This window comes from Dipodomys merriami, unplaced genomic scaffold (assembly GCF_024711535.1).
Source record: "Dipodomys merriami isolate MVZ:Mamm:240054 unplaced genomic scaffold, mDipMer1.0.p SCAF_1, whole genome shotgun sequence".
NCBI lineage: Eukaryota > Metazoa > Chordata > Mammalia > Rodentia > Heteromyidae > Dipodomys > Dipodomys merriami.
In genome coordinates this window covers 115,342,735-115,359,573 of record NW_027202270.1, presented here as the reverse complement: position 1 = coordinate 115,359,573, position 16,839 = coordinate 115,342,735, and the positions used below count along the sequence as shown (strand labels likewise).

The 16,839-nt window shown below is 46.5% G+C and overlaps 1 protein-coding gene across 12 annotated transcripts in view; it reads left to right on the top strand.

Moving 5' to 3' along the window:
• The first annotated feature begins 14,554 nt into the window (after window positions 1–14,554).
• Window positions 14,555–16,839, top strand: part of Nin (ninein) — a 121,354-nt gene continuing 119,069 nt past the window's right edge. For 4 of the 12 annotated variants that reach the window (XR_011373096.1, XM_070027991.1, XM_070028019.1 and 1 more), the window contains exon 1: window positions 15,325–15,571. The gene's annotated coding sequence lies outside the window, so the exon portion shown is untranslated. Of the gene's footprint in view, window positions 14,720–15,324; window positions 15,572–15,904; window positions 16,001–16,839 lie in introns of those variants that run through there. The other 8 variants (XM_070027979.1, XM_070027949.1, XM_070028000.1 and 5 more) reach the window with 5 other exon arrangements.

Genomic DNA, 16,839 nt, shown 5'->3' with positions numbered 1-16,839 from the left:
GGGGGAATAACATAAACTCTCTCATTTCCCATTTCTTGGACTTCATTTTGATGCACATTATTTTATATGATCATATGCTCATAGCTATTGAGGCTTGGTCCCTGAAATGTTTTCTCATGTTTATGATTGGTCAAAGCACTGTGACCAGGCCTGGGCTGACAGGAGTGTGTGTATGTACAACCTTCCTTCAGAATGAACTCCCAAATATTTGGTGATAATAATACAGGTTAGCACAAGAAGTCACAAAAATCAAAGTAGAAAATCCATTGAAAGGTAGCTTGAATCAGCAAGGGCTGATTTTCTTACATAACAAAAAGGCAAGGTCCAATAGAACAAGGCCCAGGCTGGCAAATTCAGCCATTCCTAGGCCATTAGCAGTATTTCTCTCATGGTCACAAAATAGCTGTAGCAGGACCAACAACATCCAGAAAAGAATAGCAGTGTTTCCTCCCATTAGTCTTGTATTGTTGAGGACAAATCCTCTCCTGAGTCTACCTTACTTTCCTGGGGATCTCAATGGCCAGAATGGAAAGATATATCCGTAATGTGAACACTCACTGGTGATGAGAAAAGGACTATTTCTCCTTTATGCAAACAATTCTGGTTTCTGTAAGAAATATGTCAGTGAATCTTAAACAGAAAAGAAAAATACAACAATGAACATAAACAGTCAGGCAAATGTAACCTAGTTTCACCAATTATGGTAAGGTTATTTGTTCAGAGTAGAAGTGAAGAGAGAGCACAATGTCCCTGCATGAAAAGCCTTCCTTGATGCTTACATAATTATTCAGAGTAGAATAACTCTGGGCAAATAAAGCAAGCAACGCAGGCATTTAATAGGGAAGGATCATTTACCTAAGGGGTCAGGGAAATAAGAAACTGCTTTGGGTTGATATTACATCCATCTCAAAACAGTTGACCCAAACAATTCCCCTCCCCTCTTTGTGACTCCACTCCATTCCAGCCTAAATGCCGGTTGCCATTTTACCCTTTATACCCTTCATCTGTGCACTTGTCTGTCTCCAGATAGAAGATGAAAATACTGTTCCAACTTTTTTTGATCCTGTGTGTAATTTTTTAAGGTAACTTCTATAATTAATAGATTATACCAGAGCCCTTTGTAACTTTTTTGTTTTGTTTTGTTTTGGGAGCCAGGACTGGTGCTTGAAACTCAGGGTCTGGGTGCTGTCCCTTAACTATCTCACTCAAGGCTGGTGCTTTACCACTTAAGCCACAGCTACACTTCTGCTTTTTTGGTGGTTAATTGGAAATAAGAATGTCACTGACATTTTTGCCTGAAGCTATTCAGCCTCCCAAGTAGCTAGAATTATAGACATGGGCTACAGCTCCTGCTTTCCCCTTGTTAGCCCTCAATAAATTAATTCTTGGAATTGTCACGATGCTCTATAAGGCATATATTCCTCTTATGAACATTTTACAAGTAAGAGAAAGGGGTCAAAAAATAAAATCACTTGGCCAAATGTACACAATTATGAAGAAGAAAGCTGGGTTTCATATTCAGGTCACCTCACTGGGTGATGCTTAACACATTTACCCAACAATTACTGGAACATGCTATTCAGCACAAAGATGAGAGAGAACAAAAGTGAGGAACAACCGTATTTTCTTGCCTACAACATAGAATCTGAAATAAATGCTAATGGACGCATTTTCTAAATTTCCTTTGCTCAGTCTAGTATTCCAGTACAATTGTTGGCACATAGTAGGTACCCAAATACGCCTGGAGGTAGAAAAGAAAGAGGGAGACTCAAGTTTGAACTCCGGGCTTCATGTTTGTTAAGCAGATGCTCAACCACTGACCCACTCTGCCAGTCCTTTTTTCTGTTGCTTATTTTCAAGACAGGGTCTCATGTTATACTCCAGCTGATCTGGATTGTGATTTTCCTGCTTGTCACTGAAGATGACAAATGCATACTACCATGCCCAGCCAGCCATTGTGCATCCTCCATAGCTGGAATAACAGGTACACACAACCACTCTCAGCCATTGGTTGAGATGGAGTCTCAAGAACTTTCATGCATGGGCTGCCCTCATCTAGCTATCCTCTATTTCTGCCACCCAAGAAGCTAGAATTATAGGCTTGATACACTCTACCTGGCCTTCTTTGTCCTTTTCTCTCCTTTTTCTTCCCTTTCTTCCTCTGTATCTCCTAGGGGACCCTTAAAGTTACTTCTGACAGGAGAAAGAGTATCCTAGGCATTCAGTGTTCTCAAAGATAAGAGTTTACATGGAACATTGTAGCAAGGCAGCCTGCTGTCTTATAATTCTTTTGGCTTTTGAAACAATGTGTCTTATGTGAGGGTTTTTTTTTCCCTCAAACTGAATTTTTTTAAAAAAGAATTTCTACTCCTATTTTTCATCTAATCGTGTGCTGTTTGAAATGTCAGAGCAATGCGGTGATGCCAATTCCCACATGAGCATATTGATTTATTTTTAAAAATCCCTTTAAGGCCATAAGTAAATGAGTGGCAATAATTAAAGACCAGGAAATGGCTACTGCCAGTTGATGGGCCAGCACTCCAACAGCCTCTTTCCAAGCAGCATGCTACATTGGACAGATAATAGCTGCACGCACTAAAAGCATCATTTATCTTCTTCCTTTCAGCAGAGGACTCTGCTTTCAGGGCTTGCTCCAGTCACACAGATTTCACCTTCAAATCATGTAGATTCATTCCCCACTCGAGAGTTAGCCAGGGAAGGAAGGCATTGCCCTTGTGTTATAAGTTATATTTAAGCATCCTTGTTACTAAATGATCTTGTTATTTGGCTTCCTATGCAGAGAGCTAAGTTGTTTTTTTTTTTTTTTTTTTTTGCAATACCTCTTTAAAAAGACATTCGATCTATCCTTGAAGTAGAGCTTTGTAAGTCTCTGAATATTTCAACTGCTTTTATTTGTTTCTTCTTCATTCTCAGATTGCCTTCTGATTTCATTTGGATTGTTTTGAGTTATTGTTATGGTAGTGGTTGTTTTCTTTCAGTTCCTCCCATTTCAACATACCCAGAAATGAACTCATGGACTTCTCCCAGAAAGCTTTGTTCTTGGTTCCCTGTCTTACTTCATGGTACCACCATCTGCTCTCTGTTCCAGCCTATCACCTGAGTCACCTTTAATCTCTCATTTTTACTATCCACATCTCTAGGTGTCAATGTCTAGACCTATCATCTTCCTGTCCAGAACCCTAAATCAGACACCACCATCCTTTTCCAGACATTATAATGTCCCCACTCCAATACTGACTTTCACAATTTGTCTCCAATTACTTTCACTCTCCTTTATATATTTTTTTATTTTTGAACGACGTATCATATTTCTACTCTGCTCAAAAACCTGCAGTAGCTCACTACTGCCAATTTTCAAAAACTAATGACATTTCAAGTCTTTTCTTCAGTGAATCTCAGACTTCCTTCCCGGCCTCAGCTGCAGCCCATCCCCACCATTTCCTTCATTTCTCTACATATGAATTTCCTCAGATTTATCAAACCCCTCTGTCTGCCAAAATCCAAAGTTACTTTCAAGACCTTGCTCAAAAATCCCTCCTTTTATGGAACTTTCCTTGATCTCCAGACACAACAAGGCAGCCTTCTGTGCTTAATGCAAGCACATGCATTCTAGTCTTATTTTGTCCCTGGCTTAGGTCAAGGTTTCCAGAATCACTGTCTGAGAGAAGAAAGGATGGAAGGGGATCTTTGTAAGAAAATTCTCCCAGGAAAAATTAGCAAGCGAATGAGGAAAGCAGGAAAGAGACTTCCAGGTGAGAACGAACTCCAGATCTCAAGGGAATTGCTCAGCTGCATTTTGCAGGACTCTGTCCTCAAAGGCAAAGGCTGGATTTTCTTACTCTAACAGACAAAGTCTGGAGGAGTATATAGAAATGGGGAGAGGGGGTCCCAGAGCAGGGGGGAAGAGGCAGTTTCTGACACATGCATTGCTGTTTGCCTAATCAGCCATTTCCTTCACATTTGGAGGCCCAGACAGTTTCTTCATCATCCGAACACCCCTACCACAGGTGCAACATGACTTGGTACCTGGTAGGTATCCAAATAGCATGCAGTGATGGCATCCAATGTTCCTAGCATAGATTTCTGCAATCACTAATCATTTTGCTGAGATCCCTGGCCCCACCCCCACCCCAGGGTGCTTTATAGCTCCATGATAAAATATACCATTTCTTGGATTTTGAAACCTAAGGTTCAACTTTTCATCTTGCGATTTTCTGCCAGAGGCAACCACGTGATCAGCCCTCCTTCCTAAATTCCAAGACAGGCTGCTTGCTCAGTTCAGTCAAGAATGCCAACCCAAGACACTTTTTTTTTCTTTTTTTTTTTTTTAAAGATCACAGTCAGTTTCATTGCCAAAAAGAAGAAGTTCTTGGCACACAAGGAAGCTGGTTCAATATGAGATGCCAGATGGTGATTTCAACTTCAGCTAAATTCCTACTGAAAAGTGTTTGAACTGTGGATGAGAAAAGCTTCTATGACAAATTTCCAGTGTTAGAAGCTTCAGAGGAAAATGGCAAGTGTTGACTCTTCCCCACTTCCCTCCAGCTACAAGCACGCACACTGCAGAACGATTACCTGTCTCTGGAGCCAAGATCCCCACAAAGAAGCCTCTGCTTCTCAAGAATACTATGGATGCTAAGCCACTGGAGCAAATACCATTTAATTAGTAAGCAGTGTTCTCCCAGGAGCTAGTGGCTGCCACCTGTAATCCTAGCTACTCAAGAGGCTGAAATCTGAGGATTCAGATTCAAATCCATTGGGGGCAGAAAAAGCCATGAGATTCTTGTCCCCAATTAACTACCAAGAAAGCTGGACATGGTAGAGTGCTAGCCTTGGGCAATAAAGCTCAAGGACAGTGCTGCCCAGGCCCTGAGTTCAAACCCTAGGATTGCTGTGTGTGTGCACACATGTGTGCGCACACACACAGAATGTAGTGTTCTTTCAGTATCTGACACCATCCATCAGAGATCATGCTTTCTTCTCCACCAGTAGTTCCTTTGTAAAGCTATTTGATAATCAAGGTATCTACCATCCCCAAACAATCCCACTACAGGGGAAATAGGTGACAAACTAATGGTGCTATGCTTGGATTTTTCTTTTTTTTCTGGTCAGTTGTGGGGCCTGAACTCTGGGCCTGGGCACTGTCCCTCAGCTCTGCAGCTCAAGGCTAGCACTCTACCACTTGAACCACAGTGCCACTTCCAGCTTTTTCTGTTTATGTGGTGCTGAGGAATCAATGCATGCAAGGGCCTCATGTATGCAAGGCTCTACCTCATGCATGCAAGCATTCTACCTCATGCATGCGTTATCTCAAGCATGCAAACACTCTACCACTGAGCCACCTTCCCAGCTCCAGTTCTTCATGTCCATGCCCAGTTTCAATGACCTTTGTTATTTGGGGAGGGGGGGAGGGAGGGGGCGTGACATGTGCCAATCCTATGGTTTAAATTCAGCTTGAGTGCTATCTCAGCTTTTTCTGCTCAAGGCTAGCCACAGCTCTATTAATTGGAGATGAGTCTTTCAGATTTGTTTGCCCAAGCTGGCTTTGATCAGTGATCCTCAGATCTCAGGAGGATTGTTAGGTTTACAGGTGTGAGATGCCAGTGCTTAGTGGGCTTTGCTTTCTTTTCTTTTCTTTTCTTTTCTTTTTTTGGGGGGGTCCGGTCATGGGGCCTGAACTCTGGGCCTGGGCGCTGTCCCTCAACTCTTCAGCTCAAGGCTAGCACTCTACCACTTGAGCCACAGCGCCACTTCCGGCTTTTTTCTTTTTGCTTATGTGGTGCTGAGGAGTCAAACTCAGGGGCTCAGGCATTCAAGGCAAGCGCTCTACCACTGAGCCACCTTCCCAGCTCCAGTAGGCTTTGCTTTCTAATGATGGGTTCCTGCAACCATCTTCAGAGGGCTGCTCTGGGGCTATTGGAATTTAAACTATCTGCCCAGAGAACTGGAAGCTCCTAAGAACTTACTATGGTCCTGTGATGCTAACAACCACTTACATTACTGTGCAGTAGAGTAATAACTGAGCTCCTCTGACTGCTGGGGAAATTCTGGCATTGATTTTTTTTCTCATTTCCTTCCTTTCTTTCTTTCTTCTTTTTGTACTACTGGAGTTTTAAAATCAGGGTTTGATAGGCAGCTTCCTTTCATTTTTGCCAACAACTCCATCAGTTGAACCTAGTGGGATGTTCAGGCTTCAGGGAACTTGTTAATGTCACATATTTTAGTTGTCTTCTTGAAATACAGAGCATTTGGAGGGACAAATAAAAACTGTCTGGCCCTGGCATGAGTGCATGTATGTGTGCGTGTGTGTACACATGCACGCACACACACATACCATCTCTACATCTATATACTTTTCTCTCTGCTGAAGTTGTTTCCTTCTAGCATATTGGTTTGACTTTGTTTGTTTGACTTTGGGGACAAGAAATAGGCTGTATGATGGAGGATCAGGGATCTTTAATAACCAAGAAGCAGACAAAACACATTTTCATTAAAATCTGGGTAAGGCATCTAGGATATCAGTTGTTCCAATCCTTCAGCCTCTAAGGTGGGATTTATGTAGATTGAAGGTGACTCAGAGCTATCACAGCCATAAAGATTTATCATCACTTTGATCTTACAGGTCTAAATTAGAAGAAAAGAAATACAGATTCTCCTCTAATTCAAAACAAAATGTAGGGGTGGGAAGGTAGCTTAGTGGCAGAGTGCTTGCCTAGCATGCATGAAGCCCTGGGTTTGCTGCCTCAAGACTATATAAATAGAAATTAAAAAAAAAAAAAAAAAACAACCTGGAAGTGGCACTGTGGCTCAAATGGTAGAGTGCTAGCCTTGAGCAAATGAAGCTCAGAGACAATGTCCAGGCCCTAAGTTCAATCCCCAAAACTGGCAAAAAAAAAAAAAAATGCAAATCAAAGATCTCTGGTGTTGCTTTTGTCATGTTCTACCTAATTGCTTTCCCATTGGTCCAGGTTGAAGGATATTTTCATTATTCAATCTCTTCTAGATGTCCTCATTACTGGAAGCAATGCTCTCTTCTTACTGGTGTCATTTTTCTGTTTTTTTAAATGGCCACATACTCCCCCCCCCCCCCCCGTGCCATTTCAGCATTGGCTTAATTCAAAGCACAAAGCCCAGCAAAATGTACAGCATGGAAAAGGAAAGGCCACTCCATTATCTCAAGGCCTTTGAAAGTAACCACGGGAAACAACCTAGATCCTCTGATGCTGGCAGGAGCCATGTGGGAGGGATGGAGGATGGAGGATGCAGAAATCCTTCTCTCACCCATCCCTGGAGGACCAGCAGTGAATAGCAGCTGCCATCTGGGGCTCTAGCTTCTCTCTCTCTCTCTCTGTCTCTCTGTCTCTCTGTCTCTCTGTGTCTCTCTGTGTCTCTCTGTGTCTCTCTGTGTCTCTCTCTCTCTCTGTCTCTCTCTGTCTCTGTCTCTGTCTCTGTCTCTGTCTCTGTCTCTGTCTCTGTCTCTGTCTCTCTGTCTCTCTCTCTCTCTCTCTCTCTCTCTCTCTCTCTCTCTCTCTCTCTCTCTCTCTCTCTCTCTCTCTCTGCTGGATCCCCAGCAGATGCTGATGCAGCTGAGCAGAAAACAGGTGGGGCATGCTTTCACAAATGGTCTCGCAGGTTATCATTTCCAAGAACTAAAATAGTATATATTGGACTATTTCCTTCTGAAATTTTATTTTTTTAAAAAATATATATTTAAGGGGCTGGGAAGGTGGCTCAGTGGTAAAGTGCTTGCCTTGCATGCATGAGGCCCTGGGTTCGATTCCTCACAAGCACATATACAGAAAAAAAAAGGTGGATGTGGCTCTGTGGCTCAAGTGGTAGAGGACTAGCCTTGAGCTGAAGAGCTGAGGGTCAGCGTGCAGGCCCAGAGTTCAGGCCCCACGACCGGCAAATAATAAATAAATAAAAATTATATATATATAATTTATATATATTTGTACATATATATATATATATATATATATATATAGAGAGAGAGAGAGAGAGAGAGAGAGAGGAGAGAGAGAGCACCCCAAGAGAGTTAGGAGATAGTGTTGTAAAAGCATTTGTTGTGTGACATTGTGGTTTTGGGGTCAATCATAAGTCCTCTCAGGAAGTGAGGTGAGTGCTGGGGGGAGGGGGAGGGGAGAGGCCCAGGCCTAGGATCTGCCATATACACTCTGAGATCTTGAGCAAGGCATCAAAACTTCTTAGACCCAGGGGGCTGGGAAGGTGGCTCAGTGGTAGAGTGCTTGTCTGGCACGCATGAAGCATTGGGCTCAATTCTTCAGTAACACATAAACAGAAAAAGCTGGAAGTGGCCCTGTAGCTCAAGTGGTGGAGTGCTAGCCTTGAGCACAGAGAGGCTCAGGGAAGTGCCCATGTCCTGAGTTCAAACTCCAGGACTGGCAAAAAAAAAAAAAAAAAAAAGAGGACTAGGTTTCACAAATTCAGAATCTTCTTCTTGTTCTAACATTGACTTATAGTAGTCCTGTGGACCTAGTCTGAACTGAGGTATGCTACAAGTGATAAACATACAGTAAGTTTCAAAGACTTGGTACAAAACCAAATACAAAGTAGCTGCTCCTCCTCCTCCTCCTCCTCCTCCTCCTCCTCCTCCTCCTCCTCCTCCTCCTCCTCCTCTTACTTTTTCTCCTTCTTCTTCTTTTTCCTATTATTATTATTTGTAGTAGTAGTAGTTTAGTGGTACTGGAGTTTGAACTTAGGGTTTTATATTGAGTAGATGCTCTAACACTTGAGACTTCCCCCAGTCCTTTTGTTTTAGCCATTTTTCACACAATGTCTTACACTTTCTGCCAAGAGACTGGCCTTGGACTGTGATCTTCCTACTTCTGCCTCCTACATTGCTGGGATTATAGGTATATACTACCATGCCAAGCCTCTCATTAATTTTAATATTGATCTTATGTTGAAAAGATAGTATTTGGATATTAAACAATATGCGTTTGTATTTATTCTTTAGAATGTGGTCAGTAGAAAAATTTGAGCTATATATATGTGGCTTTCAATATGTTTCTATTGGACAGAACTGTTTTGTTTTGTTTTGTTTTGTTTTTGCCAGTCCTGGGGCTTGAACTCAGGGACTGGGCTCTGTCCTTGAGCTTTTTTGCTCAAGGCTAGAGCTCTACCACTTGAGCCACAGCACCACTTCTGGCTTTTTCTGTTTATGTGGTACTGAGGAATTGAACCCAGGGCTTCATGCATGCTAGGCAAGCACTCTACCACTAAGCCATATTCCCAGCCCTGGACAGAACTGTTTTAAGGTACATTTCTGGATCCCCATTTCTTTTGTGTGAACATCAAATTTTGGAAAACTCAAAGTAGTCTTACTTGTAAAAAAAAAATGTTGAGTCATATTCCAATCAAAGGTCTTCTTTTTTTTTTTTTAAGCAAAGGTTTTATGTCATATTGGCTAGGTATTGAGGGGAAGGAACTGAAACATTTCTCAAACCAAAATTTCATTTCTTTGTTCTTTGATGAAGTTACAGTGGCACTTATTGACACTTAAGAACAGTAGGATATTTCCAAATTGGAGCCATGGGAAAAAAGGACATTTCCAAATGTGAAAAGCAGCCCCTGCAACCCTGCCCCCCTTCCCCCTCCCCCCCCCCACCAGGCATCATCCCATCTCCATTTGAGTGCCAAGAGCTTGGAAAGCACCTAAAAGCTCAACTCATGAGATCTAAAAATGACTTCCTGTCATGTTCTTCTGGACCAAAGAAAGGACACTGGACAGAGACAAGACACCAGAGACATCTTAGGATTGACTGATGATTTGTATGGCAAGAACCAGAGAGGGAGGCTTCAGTGGGGAAGATGAGCAGTGTGGAGGAGGGGATGGCTATGGAGACGGAGGGCACATACTTTTGCAAGGACACCTAGCAGCAGATGTGAAAGGAAACAATCAATCTGAATATCTAGTGAGTTTGAAAGGCATCATTGTGTACATGCAGTGACATATGTAGCAGAAGGGCCTTTTAAAAATCCAGTGCTACTTCAATCATTCCCTGATTCGCTTGCTTCTCCAAGAGAAAATGATGCATATCCATTTTCAAGGATGAGGGGCTGGGAAGGTGGCTCAGTGGTAGAGCGCTTGCCTTGCATGCCTGAGGCCCTGGGTTCTATTCCTCAGCACCCCATAAGCAAAAAGAAAAAAGCCGGAAGTGGCGCTGTGGCTCAAGTGGTAGAGTGCTAGCCTTGAGCTGAAGAGCTGAAGCCCAGGCCCAGAATTCAGGCCCCACGACTGGACCCCCCAAAAATTTTTTTTTCAAGGATGAGAATCAAGACTGATGTTTCTTTTGGACACCAAGTCAGTCCTGGGCACAAAGTAGGTGCTCAGTGGTTTTGCACAAATGCAATGAATCTATGCCAGGAGTTGGAGGCTCATGCCTATAATCGTAGCTCCTCAGGAGGCTGAGATCTGAGGATTGCAGTTCAAAGCCAGCGTGGGCAGGAAAGGCTCTGAGATTCCTACCTCCAATGAACTATCTAAAACCCAGAAGGAGAGCTGTGACTCAAAGCAGTAGGGTGCTAGCCTTGAGCAAAAAGTTCAAGGACAGTACCTAGGCCCTGAGTTCAAGCCCCTTGACCCACAAAAACTTAATAAATGAGTCTATTTGTCTTCTTTCATACTTGTCACAGAGGAAAATGAAGAGGGTCCTAATGAGATTCTTCCAGGGGCAAAGTGTAAATCTGTTGGCTTTTTGTCATCTTCCCTTCCCTTCCCTTCTCTTCCCTCCCTTCCCTTTCCTCCCCTCCCCTCCTTCCCCTCTTTTCCTTCTTTCCCCTCCCCTCCCTCCTCCCCCCTTCCTTCCTTCCTTCCTTTCTTTCTTTTCTTTTTCTCTTTCTTCCTGTCAGTCATAGGACTTGATCAGGGCCTGGGCACTGTCCCTGAGCTTTTTTCCTCAAGGCTATCTTTACCACTTTGACCCATAGCACCACTTCCATTTTTTTTTTTTTCTGGTGGCTAATTGGAGATAAGAGTCTCACAGACTTTCTTGCCCGGGCTGGCTTCGAACTGAGATCCTCAGATCTCAGCCTCCTGAGTAGCTAGGATTACAGGTGTGAGCCACCAGTGCCTGTCTTCTTGTTTTTTCTTCCTTCCTTCCTGAATCCTTGTCACCAACATCTCTAAGTCCTCAACATGAATATCTGGGCCCGGATACTCTTCTCTTTTCATCATCCAACCTCCTTGGGGCCTTAGAGAGAGGATGGCATTGCTTTCTCTCTCATATCCCCTGAACTGAACGAAGCTGATGATCTGTTTTACCCAGTCAGCCTTCTCTGATACAGTTCAACAACTTACCCCACAACTATTCAGCTGAATCTAAATGGCCTGAGGAATCAAAAAGACATTCATTAAAGAAGTTTAGAAACAGGCTGGGAAGGTGGCTCAGTGGTAGAGCGCTTGCCTTGCATGCCTGAGGCCCTGGGTTTGATTCCTCAGCACCACATAAGCAAAAAGAAAAAAGCCGGAAGTGGTGCTGGGGCTCAAGTGATAGAGTGTTAGGCTTGAGCTGAAGAGTTGAGGGACAGCACCCAGGCCCAGAGTTCAGGCCCACGACTGGACCCCCCCCCCCAAAAAAAAAAGAAGTTTAGAAAGCACTGATAGTTGCCAACCAGAGAAACAAAACTTTCTGGCTATTCTGTAAATAATAACATAACCAACTAAACTTAGGAGAGAGTGGGTTGAGTTTGGTTAGAGCTGTAGCCTTTCCTTGATTAGAAACAAAAGATAACTCTGAAGCCAGGCACTGAGGGTTCCTGTCTGTATTTCTACCTACTCAAGAGACTGAGATCTGGGATCTCAGTTCAAAGTCAGCCCAGTCTCTCTCTTTTTTTTAATTTAACTTTTTTGGTCAGTCATGGGGCTTGAACACTGGGCCTGGGCGCTGTCCTTCAGCTCTTCAGCTCAAAGCTAGTGTTCTACCACTTGAGCCACAGCACCACTTCTGGTTTTCTGGTGGTTTTATTGGAGATAAGAGTCTCACGGACTTTCCTGCCTGGGCTGGCTTTGAACTGTGATCCCTCCGATCTCAGCCTCCTGAGTAGCTAGGATTACAGGCGTGAGCCACTGGTGCCTGTCTTTGTGAAACCCTTATGTCTAATTAACCACCAAAAGGCTGGAGGTAGAGTTGTGGCTCAAGTGGTGTCAGCCTTCAGGGAAAAGGCTAAGAGAGACTAGCCAGGCTCTGAGTTCAAACCTTGTACTGTCACAAAAAGGAAAAAATGATAACTTTTAGATTTCATCTCCTCTCTTCCCTCCCCTCCTTTTCTCCTTCCATCTCCAATTCATTTTTATTGTCCCAATTCTGATTTTTTTTTTTTTTTGAGACAGGCTCCGACCTAGTCCAGGCTGGCCTAGAAGTCACTCTAATCCAGTCTGGTCATGCATTTATAAACCTTCTGCTTCAACCTCCCAAGTGCTTGGCTCCCCTGGCTTATTCTTCAGTTAACTTTTAAGAAGCTTTAATCATCCAAGAAAGCCAGTGTAGTACTGGGAGGTGTAGACAAAACCACTCAAAAATGGGATGTGCAAATATGGGTAAGAACCAGGGTTTCCTTAATAAGACTCTTTGATCAGAAACAGATAAATTGCTACAAGGAACAATAAAATTTGGTTTGCTACTGGCATACTTTATGCTTCTTATTTTTCCTTATGTTACATGTAATGTAGAATTGAAGCTTGACAGCCATTTCTGTGTGTGTGTGTGTGTGTGTGTGTGTGTGTGTGTGTGTGTGTGTGTGTGTGTGTGTTTAGTAGAGAAAAGCTCAAATGCTGGGGTCTAATGGAAAGCCCTGCTTTTTTCCAGTGACTGTAGTCAGTTAAGGAAAGGATCTGTCTGGGGAGGCTTGCTTTCCCCAACCCACACCTGGCAGCATCAGGGGCCATGCTTCTTCCTCTCCCATAGCTGGGCTCAGAGTATCCCAGCTCCCATCCCAGCACTAGCTCCACCCCATCCATTCCTCTCAAGAAAGCTTGCCTGGTGTGTTTTTCTAATTGTACAACACCCAGCAGTTCTGATCTTTCTCCACAGAGATCAGCTGCTACTTCTAGTATCTCCAGGTCCCAAGAATCTCTGCTTTAAATGAATGGGCTATCTCATCCTCAAGGATTCTTGCAGGTTAAAAAGGGGTGCTTGGAGAGATAACCAGTAGGACTGCGCTGCCATGGCAGAGATTAGGCAAAAGCACAAAGCCACCTCTTCACCATTGCCTTTGAAGACTGTTGGCTCTTTGAATATTCAATAAGCTTTATTCCTTCATTTACGGCGTCTATGTAAGTATTCTGGTACCGGACTAATGAATAGTGTGTGTGTGTTGTGTTGTATAACTGAATAACCATGCTTACAGTATATGAGTGTGTGCTTACTCAAAGGAGCAAGATGCATGAACAACTTGCTCTTTCTTATTCTCTAGGCACACAATAAGAATGGGTGTGGCAGGAGTTTGGGTTTTAAAATAACTAACATTTGGTTGGGGGACTGGATCAAGTGGTAGAGTGCCTGTTTTAGCAAGTAAAGGCCTGATCTCAAATCCTAATACTTCCCCAAACTAAGACAACTAACACACTATATGTTATTTTATTATTAAGTAATTGTACAAAGGTGTCACAATTTCATAAGCCACACTATGAGTACAATATATCTTGATCAATGTAACCCCTTCCATCATTTTCTCCCTTTCCCCCATCCCTTCTCTCAAGTTATTTAGTTCAGTTTTTACATAATGTACATGGAATATAATTAAATTGCTTACTTTTCCTCACCCATTCATGTAACAGTACTAGTGCTTGATCTCAGGGCCTAGGTGCTGTCCCTTAGTCCCCTCAAGACTAGTGCTTTACCACTTGAGTCACCTCCACTTCTAGCTTTTTGGTAGTTAGAAATAGTCACATGGACTTTCTTGCCCTAGCTGGCTTCAAACCACAATCCTCAGATCTCAGCCTCCTGAGTAGCTAGGATAACAGTTGTGAGCTACCTGAGTCCAGCTTCTAGGTGATTTTAACTTTTGAGGTAACTGAGATACATCCGTTATGTAAGAAAGAATAAATCTCCTAAATGTTTCAGCCAATTTTTCCCATTGGTAACAATTTGGGCAACTGTAATACAATATCACAGACAGGAAAATGTCATGAATACAATCCGAGGGCTTTATTTAGATTCCACCGGTTTCACATGCTCTCCTGTGTGTGCACGTGTGTGCTTGTGTATGTATGTATGTATGCAGGTTTAATTCTGGGCTATTTTTCCCACATGTATGATCTGCTTTTGAATCCAGCTCTGCTAAGGACTTGCAGTGCGAGCCAGAGTATATTCTGACTTCTGGGAGCTCCAGTTTCCTCATTTGCAAAAATGCTATCATGTCTGCCTCCTTAAGGGCGGCTGGCGTGAGGATTAGAACATTTCTGTCGTTTCCAGCTCACTGGGCCCTCACTCATGCTAGTTTCCTGCCGGTCCTGCGTGTCTTAGGTTGCAAGAGGGGCTTACTTTTTTTCCCCTGAAATAACCAAGACTGTGAGTGGTGAGGAAACGAGGCGGACCCTGCCTCCAGGGCGGCTCAAAGGGAAGCAGGGATGTTGCCCCGGGCCGCGGCGGCGGCCTTCACCTCTAGCCTGGACTTGGGATCCAGTTTGACTGCATTGCGATCCCCAGTGTAAGGCTGGAAAGAGAAAACCCAGGTAGCCTGCGCAGGAGGGGTGCGAGGAGGGCTGTAACCACTCAGCCGGAGGACTACTAGCTCCCAGGAGCTGTCCTGTGTGGCAGAGGTGCGGGGGTGCGGGGGGAGGGGTGGCAGTACTCTCTGACAGCGGACCCGGGGACTGGAATCTGGGAGGACGAGATGGGAGGTTCAAACTCCAGTCCTGGCGCCTTCTCTCCACCACCACCACCAGTGGGCTCCCGGGGAATGGGAGATGCAAGGCTGCCTGCAGGCACAAGAGGCCCCAGGCTGGAGACTTAGGTTGGCCGTTGGTGCATGCAGGCGCTTTTGCATAAAAAGGGTGGCGGGCAGGGGGCGAACGCACCAACTCCCGCTGTGCGGCGACCTCCACTCCCCACGCAGAGCCCTAGCGTTCCAAGTTCAAATCCTGGATCCGGGGCCTCCAGGGCGGGGGGGGGGGGGGGGTCACATCCTCTAGCCATCGGGCGGCGCCTGCCGCTCCTCCCTCGGCTGCCGGAGCCGCGCGGGCCGCGGAGGAGGAGCCGCGCGCCCCGGCCGGCGTCGCCCTGACTCCTCCTCCCAGCGCGGGCCCAGCTCTTCCTCCCCCGGCGACCCGAGCTCCGGGTGGCGGCGGCCGATCGATCGGGGGGAGCTGGGCGCGCTGGGCGCGGCCGGACCGCTGCCGCCCCCCGCCGAGCCCCGAGTGCGCCCGCGGCCATGCTCCCCGCGGCGGCGCCGGGCGCCTGAGCCCCAGGACGCGGAAATCCCGGGGACCCCGGACCCGCGGGCCTGGGGTGGTGGTGGTGGTGCGCGGAGGCCTCGCGCTGCCCACGCGCCGTCCGCGAGGCCCTGAGCTCCGGGGACTGACCGGGTACTGAAACCCACTGGGCTCCCCGTTCAGGGCGGGGGGGCCGGGCGGGGCGCTGTCCCGGCCGCTCGGAAGGAAGGAAGCGGTGGCGGCGGGAGCGCGGGGCGGAGGGGCTCCCGCGGGACGCGCGGGGCGGGGAGGGGCGGGGGCGGGCGGAGGGGAGGGGGATGAGGGGCGGGAGGGTGCGCGCGGCCGCCCGCCCGCAGCCCCGAGCGCGCCGCTTTTGTACGGGCTGGCCCCCCTCACATATGGAAATGACGCCCGCGCCGGTCCCCCTCGGCGTCCCTTTGAAGGACGCCCGCCCGGAACCACGGCGCGGGCTGCGGAGTATTGTCCCGCGTCCCCAGCCCTAACAAAGCGCGCTCCTTGGCTCTGCAGGGCAGCGGAGGCGGGCGGCCGGCGGTGCGGGCGCTCCGGAGAGGCTGACAGAAGGTAGGCGAGGGCGGCGGGGGCCCGGCGGGCGTTAATGTCCGCTGGACCCCGCGGGGTGACCGAGGGTCCTGGTGATGGCGAGGTGCCGGCGGGTGAGAGACGCATCTTAGGATCGCCTGGGACCCGGACGCTTCTCCCGCCCGCCGGCCACACCTCCGCCTGCGGGTCTTGGGGCGCCGCGCGGTTCGGGCACCGCTGCCCGCCCGGTGTTCCCCAGTGCAGAGCTGAAAGCTGCTGCTGTCTGTGATCCGAGCGGACCTGATTGAGTCCCACGGGGAGCGGAAGGGGTGAGGGTTCTGTTGGCATGTGTCACCCAGACAGCCCTAGAAGTGAGGCGCAGAGAGAAGCCCTGGCGATCGGTGGAGCGCACCGCTGTTAGGAGTTCTTCCGAGTGGAGACGGGAGGACGCGTGGGGGATCCGTGCCGTCCGAGACTTCCCCGGTGCCACTAACCGCCAGGAAAGGGGAAGCAGACTCAAGGGCACTGGGTCACTCGCTGAAAGTTCCGATCAGCAGAGCAGAGAAATGGGAAGGTGTGGAGGGTGTCCGTGTGGCGAGGGCGAGCTTCCAGATCTGGGCATCTGTAGCTCTCAGACAGGCAAAGCGGATCGAGAAACCGACTGCTTAAAACTCTTTCTGGGAAATGATGAGAGGCAGGCAGACAGGCAGTAAGGAGCAGTTTTCCTGGGCTCGGTCCTGACAAGCCAAATAAAATGGGGGCTGGACTGTTGTCCTTCTGTAGATCATGTTTCCAGACAACTTGGTTATTACTGATCTTTTGCTCTCTTCACTGGACTAGGACAGATCGCTTCCTGCTGTTGAGGAATTACCGAGACAGAT